We start from the raw sequence: 19,660 nt of genomic DNA on the forward strand, positions 1-19,660 counted from the left end.
ATATGTAGGACAGTTTCGTATAGAACAAAATAAAAAGCAGGAATGGGATTTTAAAGACTAACCTGAGGTGGACAGGGAGTCAAAAAATTAAGAGCCTTGCTTAGAGAAACATAAACGTGAGCCTGTATGTAAATCGAACGTTGTAAAATGGGGGAATGTGTTTTGGGATTTGGGGGAATTTCTTGTTCCAATTTAAACTACCAATATATCCTTGTAGGGCATGATTATTTTCCTAGAAAATTGGATTTAGGATCAAGATCAAATGCCCCAATTTTTTCTGTCTTCCATGCAGATGAGTCATGCAGAAGCAGAATGAGCTCGTGAATCTGTTTGGTATATGGGTGAGCTCACTTTATTTATTCAACACATATTTATGGAACAGCCATTATGTTACAGAAACTGTATTAAACTCGAAGGATAAAACGGTGACCAAAACAGACAATTTCCCTGGCTCAGGGTGCAATATTCAGGGAGAAACTCACATTACACAAGAAAACAAAGAAAAAGGCAGTGACAGGATGACATGATACAGGGGAGCCAATATAAGGATTAACTCAGTGCTACTTTAGGTAGAGTTGTCAAGAAGGCCTTTCTGAAAAGCTAATATTTAAGCTAAAATCATGTGAAATGAGTTGTTAACCCTGTAGAAGAAAATAGCATGAATAAAGAAGGCCCAGGTGAGGGAAACAATCTGGTAGGTTTTAAAAATAACTAGTTTAATAAAACTGGAACTAAGTGTATTTCTAGAGGAGTGAAGGGGGATGAGACTAGTGAGCTAGACAGGAGGTAGATTAGGAAAGATTGTGCTCAACTAAGGAGCATGGAATTTATTTGCTGACATTGGGAAACTGTCAAATAATTTGTAGGCAAGAAGTACATGTTCATATCTACATTTCAATACAATCAATCATCAGTCAGATGGAGAATATACTGGATATGAGGCAATCTAGAACCTGAGAGAGAACTATGATAATTCAATTAAGAAGTAGTTAAAAAAAAAAAAAAAAGAGAAAAGACTCCATAAGGATAAGACCTAAGCTATTGACAGGGGACTTGGAAAAGTTAAAGGAAGAGTTGATGAGACATCTAGCAACACTTCGTTCATGTCTCTTTTATAGCAATTATTAAATTGTTCTGGGGTCATTTGGTTTCTGGCCTATCTTCTCCATCAGAACATTGGTTATTTGCGGTATTGTACTTATCTCATGACCTGTGTCTGTTTTTTAAAGTACTTGCCACATAGTACTTTACATTTTATCCAAAAAAATTTCATTTTTTGGATAAATGGATTAATGCATAAAATAATTTTATGTGGAAACACACTTTTGCTCTGTATTTTTATACTCAGTGCCTCTTGTGATATGTAGAACCACTGCATTTTCCAGATGGGGAAAATGAGGCTCACTTGGGGAGTGGACAGTCTTCTTACCTTCTCTTTTTGTGCCTCTTTTCTTTCCTCATAACTAAAATAATTTACAGGAAAGGCAGGAACATTCAAGCAATGATGTACATTCACAGTTCACAGTGATTCCCCATTTCCTCCCATTCTCATTAAGATAACTTTTAAAGATAGGATTATTATGTATGTTTGACTTTCCAAAGTATGACTCTTTGTCATTTTCACAGAATTTTAAAATGTAAAACAGAACAATGGTAGATTGAATTTTCCATTTCAGTTTATTTTGGGCTCAAGTAGACTTGAGATACTTCAACAAATATTTTCTTTTGAACTAAAGATCACGTTAAACTGGAGACTTTCTTAAGTTATTCAGTGGCATGAACACTGGCATTACAAAAGTAGAATTTTGCACATCAATTGTTGAAAGTGCAAGGTCTCAGAATTTATAATATGAAAACAAAACATGTAAGTATTGAGAGTTTACTTTGTGCCAAGGTTTCTAACAGGCAACCTTTATTTAATTCAAAAAGATAGGATAGCACATGTTAAGCAAAAAAGCATGTCAACATAGGATCCAAAGAAAGGGAGGCTTTTGGGAAGCATTGATCAGCAATGACAAATACAGCCAACAGGTCCTGTAAACCATAAGCAAAAATAGCTGTTGGTTAGAGAGACATAGAGGTCTTTCCTAATGAGTTTTTGGTTGTAGTGGTAGAACACATCAAGTTAGAATTATTGGCTGAGGGAAGGAGGGAGGGATGGAGAAAGAGGAAGGGAAGAGATGACAGTGAAAGAAAGAAGCTAGAAAACTCGCAATTTTTTTATTAGTGGTACAAAAATTTTTGACAAAGTATATATAGGGATCCATATATTGACTGATTTTTTAAAAAATAAAATTATATGAGCAAAACTTTATTTAATAACCTAGGAGAATATTATTATACCCCTTTAAGCTCAGTTTCTCATTGATCAACTAGAATTATTATATAACTACTCATAGTACTGTTGTGTGTATTAAATTTAACAATCCAAATAAAATACAGGCATATAGCTTGAGGCATAATAGGTCTTTTAATAAATGTTAGTTGTAATTATTTCATATGATGATGATTATTATTTGATAGCTTTTTTCTTGTTTATATCTCTTCCTCAGAAATATCAATTATCTGTAAGTTTTTGGCTTACTCCCTGGCCATGTCAATGGTGTCTTTCATCTTTTATAGAAATATGCCTTTTTCCGTGGCTCCAGTGGTGCAATCGGTTAGCGTGCGGTACTTATAAGAAATATGTCTTTTTCCTTTTATCCTGAGGGAGTTTCAAGTTTGTGAGCTATATCATTGATTTGATACTTGCAATGAAGATTCACATTCTGCTATTTAGTTTTCAGTTTTCTTTACATATTTGTTTATCTCTTCCATCTCCATTTTCATCAAAGGAAAATTTCCCCTTATGACTTTCATATCCATTTTCATGGAAGACACATCTTCTTTAATTTTAATGAAGATCTTAACACAGTTTACTGTGGTTTTCTTTTAGATCCAGCAATAAAACATTTTCTGAAGTTGTGCAATTCCTTTGAGTCTTCTGGATGCTGTGTTTGCTCTCTTATTCTGTAGAATTTTCCCTTAAAGTGTATGTTGATTTTTTTAATGTTTTTCTTCCTTTTTAATAAAAAATTAACTAAATTTAATCGAGTTTATTTTTTCTTACTCATCTTCATAAAAAGACAAAGTCTTGTCATCGGATAACCCTTGGAACTTCCCTGGGTCCACTTGGGAGGTGGTGTAACCCTCCTGAGATCTTTAGCTGAGCAGAAGGTTGACATAGGTGCACAGCTCTGCATCTAACACTGAACTGGCTTTTATCCAATTAACTATCACAGGTAGTATCTTCCTCTGTCTCCTTCTGGCGGGTTCCTCATTAATTTAAATTGATGTAATACATAAAAAGCACAATTGCTAGCAAACATAGATACTTGTGGCTGCCCACTTTTGTTGACTTCTATGGTACTTTCCTTGTGAGGATTATCCCTCTCAATTGCCACATGTCACTGCCAGACCTCAATTCTTATGAGAGACTGAATATACAAATACACCATAGGCAGTCCATATATAAACATAGAATTCTAACCACACACTGCAGCCACCAACCCAGTAGGCCAGCCTGCTACCTACAAAACCAGCCCAAGAAGCCTACCTACTATTTACAGTAACCAGTTCAGGGAGACGGTACCAGGCCAGGAAGCCAAACACTAACCCCTGTAGCAATAGATCCCAAATAGCCAAGGCTTGATAACTAACAGCCTTCTGTATTTTTGCTCCTGCTTCCAACTTAGGATCAACCAGAGAAAGCCAAATACACACCCTAAACCAATCTCACAGGATGTTCTGCTTCTAGTTAGCCTGCCTTCAACATTCCCACGTCAACAGCCTCTACTCAGGGCGTACATAAAACCTTCTTTTTCTTCCTCTATAAAGCTTCCCCATTCCTCTGTCTGCTCTTGAGTCTCTGTAGAGCACACATGTTAGTAGCTAACTTCCTTGCTGTAGCAAGCTCTGAATAGCTTTTGTTTGTTCTCCTTTGAGTGATCTTCATTTACTTCCTTACTAACTGCCATGTTGAATTCTGGCTACAGAGCCTCTGCCTAGATAAATAAAGATGAATCAACTTATATTTTCGGCAATAATGTATTTTAAAAAGAAAAGCAAGATACATTGTAAGCTAAACTTTGAAAATTTTAGTCATTTGCATCTGCCTCATAATTGTAGTACTAGTTTTTCATTACTTTCGGTTTTCAATTTTTGTTTGTTTGTTTGTTTTGTCTTCATAGCTGTTTTAGTGTAAAGTTACAAGACGGTGCTTAGTGCAGGCATCTTATAACAGGAGTGTCTATATTACTCTTTACAGGTATATACTATTATGATACAAGTTTTAACACACTAAAGGTTAATATGTTTCTAGGGCTGGCAACCTTGACTCTCTCCATGCACAGGCACACACACACACACACACACACACACACAATCTTCCAGTGATTAATAAATCCTATTATCCAGATCTTTTTTTATTTTTCAAAATTTGCCCTCAAATATATTCATACTTTAGAAAACAGTATTATTTGCCCAGAATTGACCATAAGCTAATTCACAGAACCACCTGGCTGTCTAATAAATTTTCTGATTAATGGGATGCCTTCTAATTAACAAAAATGTTTATGCCTCACATTGTGCTGTTAATAGCTTTGTAGGTTTTAATGAATAAATGAGGACCTAGGACTCATATCTATTGTTAAAGGAAGAAAAGCATCAGGCGATTTAAAAGCAATGAACAGGTCTTTTTTTCAGTTCTTTCTAATCAACTGAGAAAAGTTAAACTTCACAACTTGTGGTTGCTGTGTGAGTGGTCGGTTTTTCTTTTAACTGTTTTTCACCTCTGCACACAGCCTTGTGTCCTTGAGACATGAAATAATTTAGAGAAGCTCTTTGCTATTCTTGGTAATTCAGCCTTGTTTTTCTATTACACACTCCAAAGCTCAATGGGAAACATTTATCCTACTTAATCATGACAGTGTAGATGCCAGAAGGAATTGAGTAAAACAGCAGTGCAGGGAGGCTCTGGCCCTGAGGGAGGGAGAATCCTGCTCCTTCGTTCTTTGGAATTTCCATTGCCATGTATTCCTTTCAATATTTTAGTAATATTTTCTTCATATGTGATTTGCCTTAATTATCAATTTGCATTCTGCTCCAATTGAAAATCATTTTTCTTTTCAGCCACATCTCACAAATATGTTACATAGGCTGATGAGGTTTATAGGATAATTTCTGCATCTCTAATATAGATAGATGAATTTTTTTCTTTTTACACAGAGTTTCGCTCTTGTTGCCCAGCCTGGAGTGCAATGGTACGATCTCGGCTCCCTGCAACCTCCACCTCCCAGGTCCAAGTGATTCTCCAGCTTCAGCCTCCCAAGTAGCTGGGACTACAAGCATGCGCCACCATGCCTGGCTAATTTTATATTTTCAGCAGAGACAGGGTCTCTCCATGTTGGTCAGGCTAGTCTCGAACCCTCAACCTCAGGTGATCCACCCACCTTGGCCTCCCTCCTGGGATTACAGGCATGAGCCACCGGGCACAGCTTTAGATAGGTGAATTCTTTATCATTTATTTGGATCAATTTGATGTTGTCGATATGTTCTATACTGCATTTAACTTGAAGGATTCCAGTGAAATAGATCTTATTTGAGTTGACATTCACACTGACTCAGAGAATTGTCATTTTTAAAGTAAAATAGCAAGGTTTAAGTCAGCTAGTTTACCATCAGGCTAAGTCTTCTATCATTTGCTTCCTTCCTCAATATTCCTTCATCTACCAAATAAGTATACAAAAGAGAAGTACATATTTTACTAAGCAGCAATAGTTGAATCATTAGAGTGACATTAATCAATAAAATTACTGACAACACAAACTCTGGTAGAAATTATCATCAAGTGCTTGCTATGTGCTGGGCACTGAGCTAGGGAGTTACGTCTCACAGCAACCACATGACACAATTAGCATTCTTGTCTCCTTTTAACTGAAGAAAAAGCTGACTCTTCAACTGGACAAGAAATTTTCTTAAGGCCACATAATGTTCAGTCCACATTCTTACTTTGAATGGATTGTTATCTCTCTAATAGTTCCTGTTAAAATTTTTCAAAAAAGCAAGCAAAAATCTTATGCAAATTGTTTTGTAGATGAAAAAATAAAATCTTAAGCCCCTCGCTGAATGAATGAGCCCCATTTTGGCCAAGGGGACCCTAGAGAAACCTTAAAAATTGAGTTCCCAGCCACGATGGGAAGGAAAGTCAGACACTCTTCATTATACCACCTCCTTTTTGGAGTTTAGGCACAACCACAGACCAGCATTAATGTTAGAACAGGGATCCTGAGGCTGACAGAACAGACTCTTTGTGGCAGTAAGGTACCAAATTACAAACAAAACCTAAGGCCATGCAAGGCAAGTGTTAAGTCACGTCTGCAGGGCATTCATCTCGCTCAACAGGTCACATTGTAGCTGACTGACACCGCATCTTTATCTTAATTTAAACATTCCTTCCTGCTAACTCCAAGTTTTTAGACAAAATTTTGTCCCTTAACTATTTGCAGATTAAAGAGCCTCTGAATCCACTTATGGTTTGTAAGCCCCTGATTTAAGACATCCCATGTTTTAGGGTGGAACTAATGTATACTTTCTATGTATTGATTTATGTCTTTGCCTGTAACTCCTGCCTCCCTGAAATGTATAAAACCCAGCTGTCATCTAACTGCCTAGGGCGTAATTTCTCAGGACTCTTTGAGATTGTTTCTGTGAGCTGTAGTCAGTCATACTGGTTCAGAATAAGCCTCTTTAAAATATTATACAAAATTTGTTTCTTCATTAACAATTTAAACTTTACTTCATAACTACAAGTATGAAAAATAAAGTGAAAAAAGGTGATCGAAGGGAGAGATTGAATTGCGTTCACACACTAGCTCTTTTAAAAAAAACTTTTTAATTTAAAATATAGTATTTCTTTGCAGAAAGGATTGAAAAGTTAGTCATAAAACACGTCACTGTTCCAATGAAGCCTGTTTAGGAATCAAGGTTGACTGCCTCCAGAATCTGTTATCGTAAGACTATTTTGCCTCCCCAGTATGCTAACCCTGTACTTCTTATCTTTGTTGCCTGATGTAAGTTTCTTAGATTCCATGAGCCTCAGCTTCTTCATCTGTAGAATGGAGATCTTTGTTGTGAAGATGAAATAAGATTGTGGCTCTCAAGTGCTTAGGAAAGCACCCAGCATCTACTAAGCCTTCCATAAATAGTAGTTAAGAGCTTTGGGATTTTGCTCACATGTTTTCCTTTCCTTGCTTTGATTTATTCTCTATCACAATTTTATTGTGGAAATAAAGATAAGATTTTGTGTTAATGTCTAGCATGGTATGACATAAGGAACACTGGGATGAGGGAGATTAGACCCCATTTCCCCTCTCAGGTTTTTCCCTAACATATTACAACACTGAGGATATCACTAAGCTTTACGTGTGCTCAAATTTACCCGTACAGAAAAATAATGTAGGTATAATGAGTTCTGACGACAAATACTCAATGTTCAGCTACACTTCACAGGCTTTGGGCACGATCTGCCATACTAACGCCCTCACTTCAGACACCAGACACAAGTTTAGGAATCTTCAGGCCACCCTCACTTTAGACCAGCCGGCTACAATTTCAGGGCCTTCCATTGTTCTCTAGGTTTGATAACATGCTAGAAAGATTCACAGAATTCAGGAAAGCACTATTTTTATGATTTCCATTTTATTATATCAAAAATGATACAAATCAGAATTGGCCAAAGAGAGAGATGCATAATGCAAGGTGTGGGAAGCTCTCAGATGCAAAGCTTCCATTGTCACCAGGGACGCATTACTTTTCCAGCACATCAACGTGTGACAGTACATAGAGGAGTGCCAACCAGGGACACCCACTTCAGCTTTGATGCAGAAAGTTTTTATTGGGGTTTCATTAATAAGTATGACTTATTCAATCATAGGTCACACAGTTGAACCCAATCTCCACAGAGGTCAGACTGATATCACATGGCTCAAAGCCTCAAACATGGCATCACCTGGTTGGTCTTTCTGTTGTGGCCGGCCCCCCATCCTGAGTCACTTCCTTAGCATAAGCTTTCCAGGGGGCCCCCGCTGTGAGTCACCTCATTAGCATAAAGTATCAGATGTGGTCCCACTGTGAATCACAAAGACACTGTGAAAAATTCCTAGGATTTAGAATTCACCTCCTAGGAAGTGGGAACAAAGCCTGGCCAAATTCTCTATTACACAGTAGGTAATATAAAATACGCTGTCCAGGAATATGCTCATTCTATTTTCATACATATCATCTTAAAATACAGATTCAAGGAATATTTTTTAAATGGAATAATCATAAAAAGAAAAGCAAAAAAGTATGTGAAGGGGATGTTCTTTCTTCCATAATTGTCTTCCCCAAAGTAGGCACAGAAGGAAGAGACGATTGGCGTCAGAAACACACTCTGGCTGGGGAAAAAAAAAGTAGCTGGAAAAGGTGGCAGTGAATAAATTATGTCCAATCATATGTTCATCTATTATCTAAAGCTTCAACCACATGCTATTATTAATTCCTGAATCAGTCGTATTTATAGAACTATATCCTGGTGTCCTTTTGTTTGTTTGTTTGTTTTTTGAGACAGAGTCTCTGTCTCCCAGGCTGGAGTGCAGTGGCGCAATCTCAGCTCACTGCAACCTCCACCTTCCGGGTTCAAGTGATTCTCCTGCCTCAGCCTCCCGAGTAGCTGGGATTACAGGTGCCTGCCGCCATGCCCAGCTAATTTTTGTTGTTGTTATCGTGGTTATTTCTTAGTAGACGGGGTTTCACCATGTTGGGCAGGCTGGTCTCGGACTCCTGACCTCAGGTGATCTGCCCACCTCAGCCTTCCAAAGTGCTGGGATTACAGGCGTGAGCCACTGTGCCTAGCCTGGTGTCCTTTTAATTGTGTGCCAAAAGCTTTAGAATTACAGTAGGTTATGGTACTTGATTCCTCACATCTTTCATTCTTAAATCTTGTGATCTGACCCTTTTCCTATACAAATATTATTGGGCAGTAATAGGATTTTCCACCTATCAGACCATAAAAAGTGTCAATACAGCATATGAAACTTACACATATTGTTTTGTTTTTCAGCTCTTTCTAAAAAAAAAAAAAAAGCAACCTGTTTCAGGAAAGTATTTTAAGCACATCATAATTATAACAACTTAAATAACTTACTTATTACCATAAACAGTCATATACTAAATCATCACAGCTTTGCTACTCTTTACCATCAAAAGATGTCTTCTCTGTTTATCTTCCCAAGCTTATAAGTAGAACATCACCCTGCTGTACGTATAGGTATGTTGAGGTGCATTCGTTGTGATAGGAAGTGATTAATATTGCAAAGAAAATGGACATCATCCTTCATTGAGTTGATTAATTAAAATGTAATGCTTTCATACATGTACTTTTGTTTGTAGAGAGATGCAAGAACTTAAAAAAAGCATTCTCTGTGCAATTTCTTATGCAAAATGCTCTTAGATATAATATACTCAGAAGTTTTAAAATACTAATTGGCAGTGTAATGCACTGTTTGTATGGAGAAAATATTTCTAAGATGTAAGATAGAACCAAATGAGAATAAATGATTGCATTTTTTTTTAGTCATCTTTTAAGCCAATATGTAGCCAGGCTAAACTAGCCTAGGTCCTAGCAACAAAGAGCTATGGAATGTCTTGTTCTCCTGGGACTCACCTTCTGTTGAAGAGGTAGACATATTTCATAATTTATTCCAATCAGTTTGATGATGATAACATGTTCTATGAAGCAACAGATCGTAATGATCCCATTCAGCTATACCTCCTTATTTAATTTCTTCTGAAGCTGACACAAATACATGTGTTATTGAGGTATGTGATATGGAATGTTCTAAGAGTTTTGGATGAACTAAGAGACTTATTCTACCTAGGTGCTCTCAGAAAATCCTTCAGAATGAGTGTTATTGGAGATGAATCTTGAAGGATGAGTAGTAGCTGCCTAAGCCAACAAGGGATGAAGAATATTTCAGTCAGGAGTAGCTTGTGAGCAGCATGAGCATAAGACATAAAAGAATGGCCAGGCACGGTGGCTCATGCCTGTAATTCCAGCACTTTGGGAAGCCGAGGCAGGCGGATCACCTGAGGCCGGGAGTTCGAAACCAGCCTGACCAACATGGAGAAACCCCTTCTCTACTAAAAATATAAAATTAGCCAGACATGGTAGCACATGCCTGTAATCCCAGCTACTCAGGAGGCTGAGGCAGGAGAATCACTTGAACCCGGGAGGCGGAGGTTGTGGTGAGCTGAGATCGCAAGATCGTGCCATTGCACTCTAGCCTGGGCAACAAGAGCGAAACTCTAACTCAAAAAAAAAAAAAAAAAAAAAAAAAAAAAGACATAAAAGAATGAACTTTCAGGTAATGTAAGACGTGGAGATAAATTTAACATAACCAGGAACTAGGATAGATTGAGTTTAGATAAATGCTACCTGAGGAAGTAGAGGAATGTGAAGAAGGTCACTGGTGATTTAGAGAAGTCTCTGCTTCTAATTTGCTGCAAGAAATATACAGCAGGAAGCTCACGGCTTCCATCTCTCATCGAAGGTTCAGGACCCTTCATGAGCTGTTCCTGGAGCCTTCTTGTGTGTGATCTCCCACAAAAGCCACACGATTAATTAGTTTACAGTGACAGGAAATGAAACAACATACAGAAGCCTTCCTTCATTCTATATCTCTCCATTTCTTCCTGTTTTGCCGCTTCCGCCAATTACTTTCTCTGTCTCCAAGCTTATCGGGAACTTTCTGTTCCTGGACGCAATTCCTGTCTGGAATACTCTGCTCACCTTCTGCCTCAGGGGTCAGCTCTCCAAACCCATTTTCTCTTTAAAGCCTTTCCAAAACACCCAAACTAAGATGAATCTATTTTTGCCCTTTCGCATTACTATTTCACATTTGTTGAAGTAGATTCCATTTGTGCATCTATTTCAACAGATCACTGTCAGTCTTATGTCACAGTAACTGTTTGGTTCATAAATAATAAACCTTTCAGGGGAGGTCACCATGTTTGGATCGCCAGTAGTCCCTACAACCATGTACGGCACATAAGGGATATACAATGTACATCTGGTCAATAAAAATTAAGCTGCTGAAAATTTTTAATAAAACTTTCAAAGCAGAAATCATGCCTCTATAATAATTTGACTTTTTTGGACATGGAAGGCAGCCTTTTGTACTATATATTAAGCTTTATTCTAGACTTTCACTAAAAATAGAAACATACTATCAGTTAATTGGGCACAGAATATTTAGGTACAGGCTTATCTTTTTTGACACTTCAAACTATAAATTCATTTTCTATTTTCAAAGCCATAAACCATGTTCTATGATATCTGGTTCAACCAGAAGGTTTTACTATGTAATTTTATACTCTCTTTGTTGATGTACCTAGATAACTTATTGCTTTATGAGCTATAGCCTATTAACAGGCATTTATATTGAGCAACTTCTTTTGAATAAAACATTCCTGGGGAAATACAGACACTGCCATGTTATTATTAAAGCACTAAGGAAATTATCACTTTTTGGGAAAAGAAAAATCTTACGCTAACCACATCCTTTTTGCTTCCAGTGTCAAATGCTTTTTAACCAGTTAATAGCTGTTCTTGCATTTTCCTCTCTGTTTTGTTAAAAATATCTACAGTCTTAGTATTCTTTTTCTTACTTTGTACTAGAATGTTCAAAAGTAAACTTGATTTTTCTATCTGCAGTCCTTTTATTTAATGTAATAATGAGTCGTCCTTACTATTTGCTCAGTGATTGATGAAAATCTACCAAATTAAATTCTCTTTATAATGATGAGTTGCCTTACTCTGGCCTCAATATGGTTTTAGCAGTTGGTGTTATTTTACCTTCTCATAGCAATGCTTGAGATTATCTCCAAAGAACCCAAATGTGGAAAAAAGAAGAAAAAAAATCATTGAGCAAAAGTCAAGAGCTTGATACTTTTTTCAGGACTCACTTGTGCCAGATTAATTTCCCTCGCTTTGATTTAATTTCCTTGTTTTGAAAAGTAAGTCATACTTGATATTTAGGGTTCTTTTCTGCTCTAATACGCTGTGGCTTCTAGGAGGCAGCTCTTCCTTAGTGCATTTAAATATAAATCATCTTAGATAAACCTAGTTTTCAGGCATCCACCTGATTCTCTGTGCTTTCCTAATAAATTAGCCAATAAATTTATACATCTAGGAGCCTAAATTTATTAAAATAGCTGGCTATATTAATCTTACTTATTACAGACAAAATTTATTTCTCAGATAATCTGCTCTATTTGATCTGGCCTAAGGATTAATCTTCTAGCAGAGAAGAAAACAGAAATTTAGTAATTGAGTAGTGTGCGCTCCTCATTTTCTGGAATCTTCCTTAAATAGGGAATCTAAGAAATTTGGTTCATTTTTCAAAAAACCTTTGGCAGTTTCAAAAACTCTCTCCATTTTAGTATAGTAGAAAAATTCCATGACATCCAGCTGAGCTATTGTCCTTGCTTCTATCTGTATTTGCACTGTTGAACAATACTGCCTGGGCCCCCAGCCTAGGGACTTTAAAGATGTTTCATATTCATCAACAGAACAAAATCCCAGTCTTTTTCTCCTCTACATCCCCTTCTTCCCATTCTGACTCTGTCTTCTTCCACTTTCCACACGTAGTGTTCTCACATGTGGTCTTCAGTATCATAAAGAAAACTCATTCCTTTGCCTCACAAATGAAAGTCACATATAATCATCACAAGACAATGATAGTTTTAAATTCTCTTTCTATTCTTATCCTCTGCTTTACTTATCCCACTTTTATTTCAATCTCTGCCTTCCAGGAGGTCACCACGAGAGCAAGATTTCTAGGAAAACACATCTAGATTCTCAGTGCCACAATTTTTTGGGGTCCCATGTAAAAATAGAAAGGATACCCTTATTCAAATGAGGAGTCACTTTTATCATGTGGGCTAGGAAATAATACTCCTTATACCCACCAGAGACTTGTAAAATATTTTGTGAAGGTAGAGTCTTCAGCTTCAGGACGAATCTTTTTTTTTTTTTTTTTTTTGAGATGGAGTCTCACTCTGTCACCCAGGCTGGAGTGCAGTGGCGCGATCTCGGCTCACTGCAAGCTCCGTCTCCCAGGTTCATGCCATTCTCCTGCCTCAGCCTCTCTGAGTAGCTGGGACTACAGGTGCCCGCCACCACGCCCGGCGAATTTTTTGTATTTTTAGTAGAGACGGGGTTTCACTGTGGTCTCGATCTCCTGACCTCGTGATTCGCCCGCCTCGGCCTCCCAAAGTGCTGGGATTACAAGCGTGAGCCACCGTGCCCGGCCGAATCTTTTTCTTTGTAGGACATTAAATCCATTCTAAATGAAGAGGGAGAGTCTATGCTGATCTTCCCATTGTCTTCATCTTTCCCTTTTTGTGCTCTGCCACAAGGTCACATGATTAGAAAGATTTCGAAGCCTGCTTCTTTCTCAGATTTTAGTCCCTTAAACCCACACCCCTATGGTGTGTCAATTTAGTTTGGACTCAGCTAGGAACCTCTGCAAGTGGAAATTCTTACTGTATTTTTTTTCTAATAATTATTTATTAAAAAGAATCACTTAAGTGTCCCCATGAACATCTGGTAGACTCTCTCTAAGTCCGTATGAGCAGCCATATTTGATGTCTTCTGGGAATTAACAATGTCTGATAGTCAAGGTATCCAGGACTATATTTTACAATGAGTAGAGTTGAATTGTATTTAGCTTTTGTATTGCCAGATTAAAAAAAGCACAGTAGCCAACATCTAGTCATTAAACTTACTTGAGGAGACTTTACCTCTATTCAGACAGTTTTGAATCCAAGTGAAAAAAAAAAGAGGCTGACAAAGATCAGAAAATTACTGACAACTGTGCTGCGATGCAAAATATATTGTACATGGAGTTAAAAGCTTAGTGTTCACGTTCCATAGTTAAAACTTACTGGCTCTATGGACTTACAAAATCTCGTCTGCTTTTCTGAGTTTGTGTTTATTTATAAAGTGAAGATAATGATCTCTAGCACTCATTTTTGTACTGATTATTACACAAAATAATGTGTTAAAGTGTTTTATAAATTGTGAACTACCATATAAAGGTATTTTGCCCCTTTTACATAGTATATAGTTACTGATTTCAACTTCGCTGTTTTATAACTCCCAAAAGATAAAAACAGGAAAAAGGAAAAAAAAATAGAACCAAAAAAGTATTCTTAGTGTGAAGCAAAATTATTATGAAAGAAATGCCAACTAACCCCACAGCATTAGAGAAGAAGATATTAAAGCCACCATGGGTAGACTGTATTGTTCTATGATAACATAATGGATATTCATAAGGATAATCCTCAATATCAACAAAACATGGACCAATATCCTGTGCTATAGAAAACAATGGATTTATCCATTTTCAAACAGTATTAAAGAAAATTATAGAGGGTAAATTTGAGTTATCTGAAGAATTCAATTATATGAAATACCATGTTCCCAAAACTTTTGATTAAATGGGGTCTCATTAAATCTAGTTCTTAACAGTAAGTCATCTCATAAAACCCTCCAGGAGAAGGAAGTTTGAATCTCATTAAAACCAGAATAACTTAAAGGATATATGTGCATTAATATTATCCATTTTTGTTAGAGCGATATGATGATAAAAAGTTCTTAGTAAGTGAAACAGCAGACGATAATATAGAAGTGAGCCCACTTTGCCTATTTTTCACTTTAATTAATGTGTGTTTCTTCATTTTTGTCTAATATATTTAACTGAATTATGACCTCCTTGACCAGAAAATACCACCCTATCTTAAAGATAGTTGATTTCTTCCACCAAACAGAAATTAAGACATCAGCACACAGTCCTTTCATTTTAATATCAATACTACTTGCCAGAGCTGAAATAACCTTCCTTTGTGATTGATAGTAGGTTTTTTTGTGTGTTTTTATAACAAACAGCTGAAGTTCACTGAATGTGGTGGCACAAGACTGTAGTCCCTTGGGAAGCTCAGGCAGAAAGATCTCGAGCCCAGGAGTTCAAGACTGTCATATGCTATGATCCCACTTCTGCATATCTGCTGCACTCCAGCCTCGACACAATAGTAAGTCCTTTTTTAAAAGGCTAAAATCACTTGTAAAAAGAGGTCTAGCCATTACGTATGTTTGTCAAGGTTTTTTTCAAGGCAAGAAGGTTAAAAGCATTGCTGTAAAATACTTCAATAAACAGTGGTACATAGTATGAAAATCTTAGAGACTTTGAAGTTTTGAATAGAACATTTATGAAAGGAGTAATGGAAAAAAGACGTTTGAAAAAGATGACCTAGTGACAAGCCATGTGGAAACTTGAACGTCAGGCTAAAATTACTTGGAATATAGTGTCGAAATAAAATGGAAACCATTGGAAGATTATAAATAAAACCCAAACATGATCTTGTTAGTATTGTTGAAACTTAACCAGGAAGCATACAATGGATTTGACTAAGGAAATGGAAAAATAGGAATCTGAATAGAGCTCTTGCAATTGCTCAAGGAAAAAATAATGGTGCCTAGTTTAAAGTAATAGTTGAAGAAATGAAGAACAAGTGCTAAATCTCCCCTTCTCCCACTACTAGTGCCAAATCAACAAGATTTGGTAATTGATTAGATATCAGACTCTAGAGAGGTGATGAAAAAGATTATGCCAATATTTGAAGATGGGTGACTGAAACGGTAACTCTATATGCAGTTCATATCTATTCCCATTAAAATTCTTATGATTGATACAGAAAGTGTGACCTCAGTGGAACTACAAAGTAAATGGAATTTCTGAGATATGACCATATTGATTATTTCCAAGGCATTTATTTGCATTCATTTAGTATAAATTTGTTTGAGCCCATCAGTCTCCAGCAGCTATTAGCCTAGAGTGTAAAATGACATTTGAAGTATATGTATCAACTGTACCTAGGAAGTCCCGTGAGATTCTAGCCAACAAAAATAGTTCCATTTGATATTTCATTTTGAGAAATATGTATACTCACTGTTATTATTTATATATGACTTATAAATTTTAATGGGAAATATGAAAGATTTTATAGCATCGCTCAAAATAGCTTCTGTCAAGTTATTTGAAATATATTTCTAAGCTACTTTTTTCTATAATGAAGTGCTTGTTAATACTGCAATCAGGAGATGCTGTTTTCTTCTTTGGTACGGTGTTCTTTTGTGATGTCTTGTCCTGCTTTCATCTTTTTTTCTCTCTTTTGTCTCTTATTTTTTTTTAGTAGATTAAAAAGTTAGGCTTCAGAGCAAAGGAAAAAATCGTGCTTTTTGGGATGCATAAATTGTCGATTTTCATAAAAGCAGTTTTTTTGAGGGGTTTCTTCCATAGCTCTGTCAGGTCAGGATAAAAAGCCTCAGACTTGTGGAAGCTTTCGGAACTATTAGGTGACTTGTGAAAAAATAATTAGAATTATACAAAAATGAATAGTCTGAATTTTGAAGAATCAAATTGTAGGAAGGTCTAGAAAAAAATTCACTGGATGTATTTCTTTTATTTTAGAGGTTGTTGCTAATTAGGAGCACATATAAATATCAATGGAATCAAAGGATATTGTCGTGAAATCTGCTCCAATACCAACTAGCGTGTGATTTTGGGAAAGTCACTTCCTCAGTTCTTGGGGAAGTTACTTTTTCAATTTCCCAAAATGTAACCTTAAAGCTATTAATATGAAAATAAAAATTAAATGTTAAATTGAGGTATCTAGATGTATAAAACTTTAAAAGTATTTAAACCAAAAGCATTAGGTTAGTTCCTCTAAAGAGTATGAAGATTAACAATATAGAAGAAGAAATTATATATGTATGCACACACACGTATATATTCCACACATTTGCACAGATATGCAAACATTATTAAAAGTAAAAAAATAATATTTTATTTCATTAAAAGCCATCAATAAAAGAATGAAAAGGCAAGTCACAGACTGGAAAAGACATTGTAATATGAATATCTGAAAAATACTTATTCTAATTCCATATAAAGAGCTTCTTCAAAACATTAAGTATTAAAATATCGAATTTTCAAAAATAGGTGAAGGTCCTAAGTAAGTATTTCAGAAAATAAGATATTTTAGTAACAAGTAGGTATATGAAAAAGTACTATTCACTAGGGAAATGCAAATTTAAATCATAACGAGATACCAACATATGTTTATCAGAATGACTAAAAATTTTCTTAAACTAAAAATACTAAGTGTTGGTTAGTGTGTAGAGCAATTGGAACTCTCAAACATTGCTGGCAAGAGGATATATTGATAAAAACATATTAGAAAATTATTGGTAATATCTATTAAAGCTAATATTATGCCACTCTTACGACCCACCATTTCTACTTGGAGATGCATTTCCACGAGAATGGAGTCTATACATTCACCAAAGACAAAAAAAATAAAATGGAGATTCCTGGAAGTTTTATTTATTATTGCCCCAAAGTGGAAACACTCCAAATGTTACAGGATCTTTGAAGTGTTGCTTTTCTGGTCAGAAACCTCTGTGGGTGGTGGCACCTTTGCTTGACTTTTGCTTGGGCCTGCCCAGCTCATTCCACCCATTCAGCCTGGCAGGCTGCACTTGGCTCATGGTATGGGCTTGGATCCCATGCCTGCCAAGGATGAGCCAGGCATGGAAGGGTAAGAGGTGTGTGAGCGAGTGAGCATGGGATCCAGTCACTGCACATAGTCAGGCATGCTAGATGCAGTTGGGTGGGCAGCTCCAGGTGCCGACTCTCTGCAAGGCTGTAGCTGGACCAGGTGTACTGCAAGCAGCTTCCCCGGCTGGCACCAGGAAATGCAGTGTCCCGAAGCTCAGAGATGCCAGGAACCACAGGGCCTCAAAGAGAGAGCCACAGCCCTGGCTTGAAGGGCTAAACCTCTTCTCTCCCTCTCTTCGCCCACCATGTGGTGAGCAAGGGTCGTGTTTCAGACCAGTTTGTATTACAGTTCTTCTAGACTTGCCATTCGGTGGTCTGAGTTCTTGTCCTGTGACCAGGAAGAATGAGGCATGCAGACAAGTGGAGGGTGAGCATGACCAAGAAGAGCTTTATTGAGTAGTAGAACAGCTCAGAGACCGACTGTAGGTATCTCCTTCCTGCAGCCACAGTGTCACGATGAGTGTTCAGCCCTCAGCAGAGAGGAGGAGGCCATGTGATGGGTTGCTTCTCTCTGCAGGCAGGTCATCCCTGGAGTGGGAAGCCCCTCTCTGCTGCTGGTCCTCCCGATGTTCTCCTGCTATCAACAGAGAGGGCAGCTCCTCTCTGCAGCTGGTCACCCATTCTCTGCTGAGCTTTGGCTGAGCCCAGGGCTTCTATGGGCCTCAGAGGGGAGAAAGTGCACACCGATTAGTCCATGGCTGGCCATAGGTGAGCTTGGAAAAGGAACCACAAGTTCCCACTCCAGTGGTGGGACTGGCAGCTGGCCCCCAGCCTTTAGGTCCTCCCTGGACTGAAGCTGAGGCCTCACCAGAAACCCAACCCCTTCCACCCAGGAACCTGTCTGCCTCCTGCTGCATTTGTGGTGCCTGGGCTGGGCCCTGACTTTGCTCCATTGGAGAGGGCACTCACAGCAGCGAGAAGCCAGGCATCAGGAGCAAGCACTTCTGAGCCTGCTAGGGCAGCGGGGCCTTCCTGGACCGCCAAGAGTTCAAGGATGCCTGAGTCTGCAGCTGTGGTTTTCACAGCTGCGGCTGCTAAGGAAAGAGGGGGGCCACTCAAGAAGCAGGAGGCCCAGGTCTGAAGTGGGAGGCCTGGGTCTGCTGCCACAGTTTAGGCGCCTGCCGCTGTACCCAGGAAGGCAAGGCTCCTGCCTGCTGCTGGCCCCTCAAGAGCACAGGGAGGCTCAGATCTGCAGCTACAACTTGGGCAGCTGCCACTCCACTCAGGAGGGTGGAGCTACTGCCTGCTGCATGGAGTTGGAAGCCCAAGTCTGCAGCCATGGTTTGGGCAGCTGCAGCAGCACCCGGGGATCTCCCACCCCAGCTTGGAAGGGGTGGGGCTCCCACTTGTCCCGGGCTTCCACCAGCTTCATGGAGTGTGCAGCTCAGGCTGCACGCCCCTGCTGCAGCTGGCATGGTGGCAGCTGCAGGCCATCTGGAGCGGCCACTGCCATCACAAACGTCCATCTAATAAAGCCAGAGTATACATCATGCATTGAAATATTATGCAACATTGAAAAGAACGCAGTACCACTCCATAGAGCAAATAATCTCACAGGCTAATAATGAGAAAATGAAGTTGAACAGAAAACCTTATATTATATATGATTCCATTTGTATGAAGTCCAATTATAGACAAAACGGAGAACTAACTTTATGGTTATAAAGTAAAACGTTGCTTTTGTTAGGGTATGAGTTGTCACTTCTCATAAAAGCAGTTCTTTTTTTACTTGCTATGCTTCCCCTAAAGTACAAGAAAAAGTTTGCCCAAATGTAACAATAAGAGCAAGCCAGATAAACTATAGAATTATAGTATTTTTTAACCCATCAGAGAACAGAATACCGGCCATCCCCAATTTATGATGGTTCAATTTATAATTTTTGCAACCTTATGTTGGGTTT

The 19,660-nt window shown here is 38.0% G+C and overlaps 1 long non-coding RNA gene across 1 annotated transcript in view; it reads left to right on the forward strand.

The window, feature by feature from the left end:
* The window catches only part of LOC134733177 (uncharacterized), a 594,472-nt gene that overhangs the window by 364,628 nt on the left and 210,184 nt on the right, over positions 1-19,660 (forward strand). Inside the window, exon 14 of the long non-coding RNA XR_010116696.1 lies at positions 15,029-15,171. This is a non-coding gene — a long non-coding RNA (uncharacterized lncRNA). The remainder of the gene's footprint in view (positions 1-15,028; positions 15,172-19,660) is intronic.

This window comes from Symphalangus syndactylus, chromosome 17 (genome assembly GCF_028878055.3).
Source record: "Symphalangus syndactylus isolate Jambi chromosome 17, NHGRI_mSymSyn1-v2.1_pri, whole genome shotgun sequence".
Lineage (NCBI taxonomy): Eukaryota > Metazoa > Chordata > Mammalia > Primates > Hylobatidae > Symphalangus > Symphalangus syndactylus.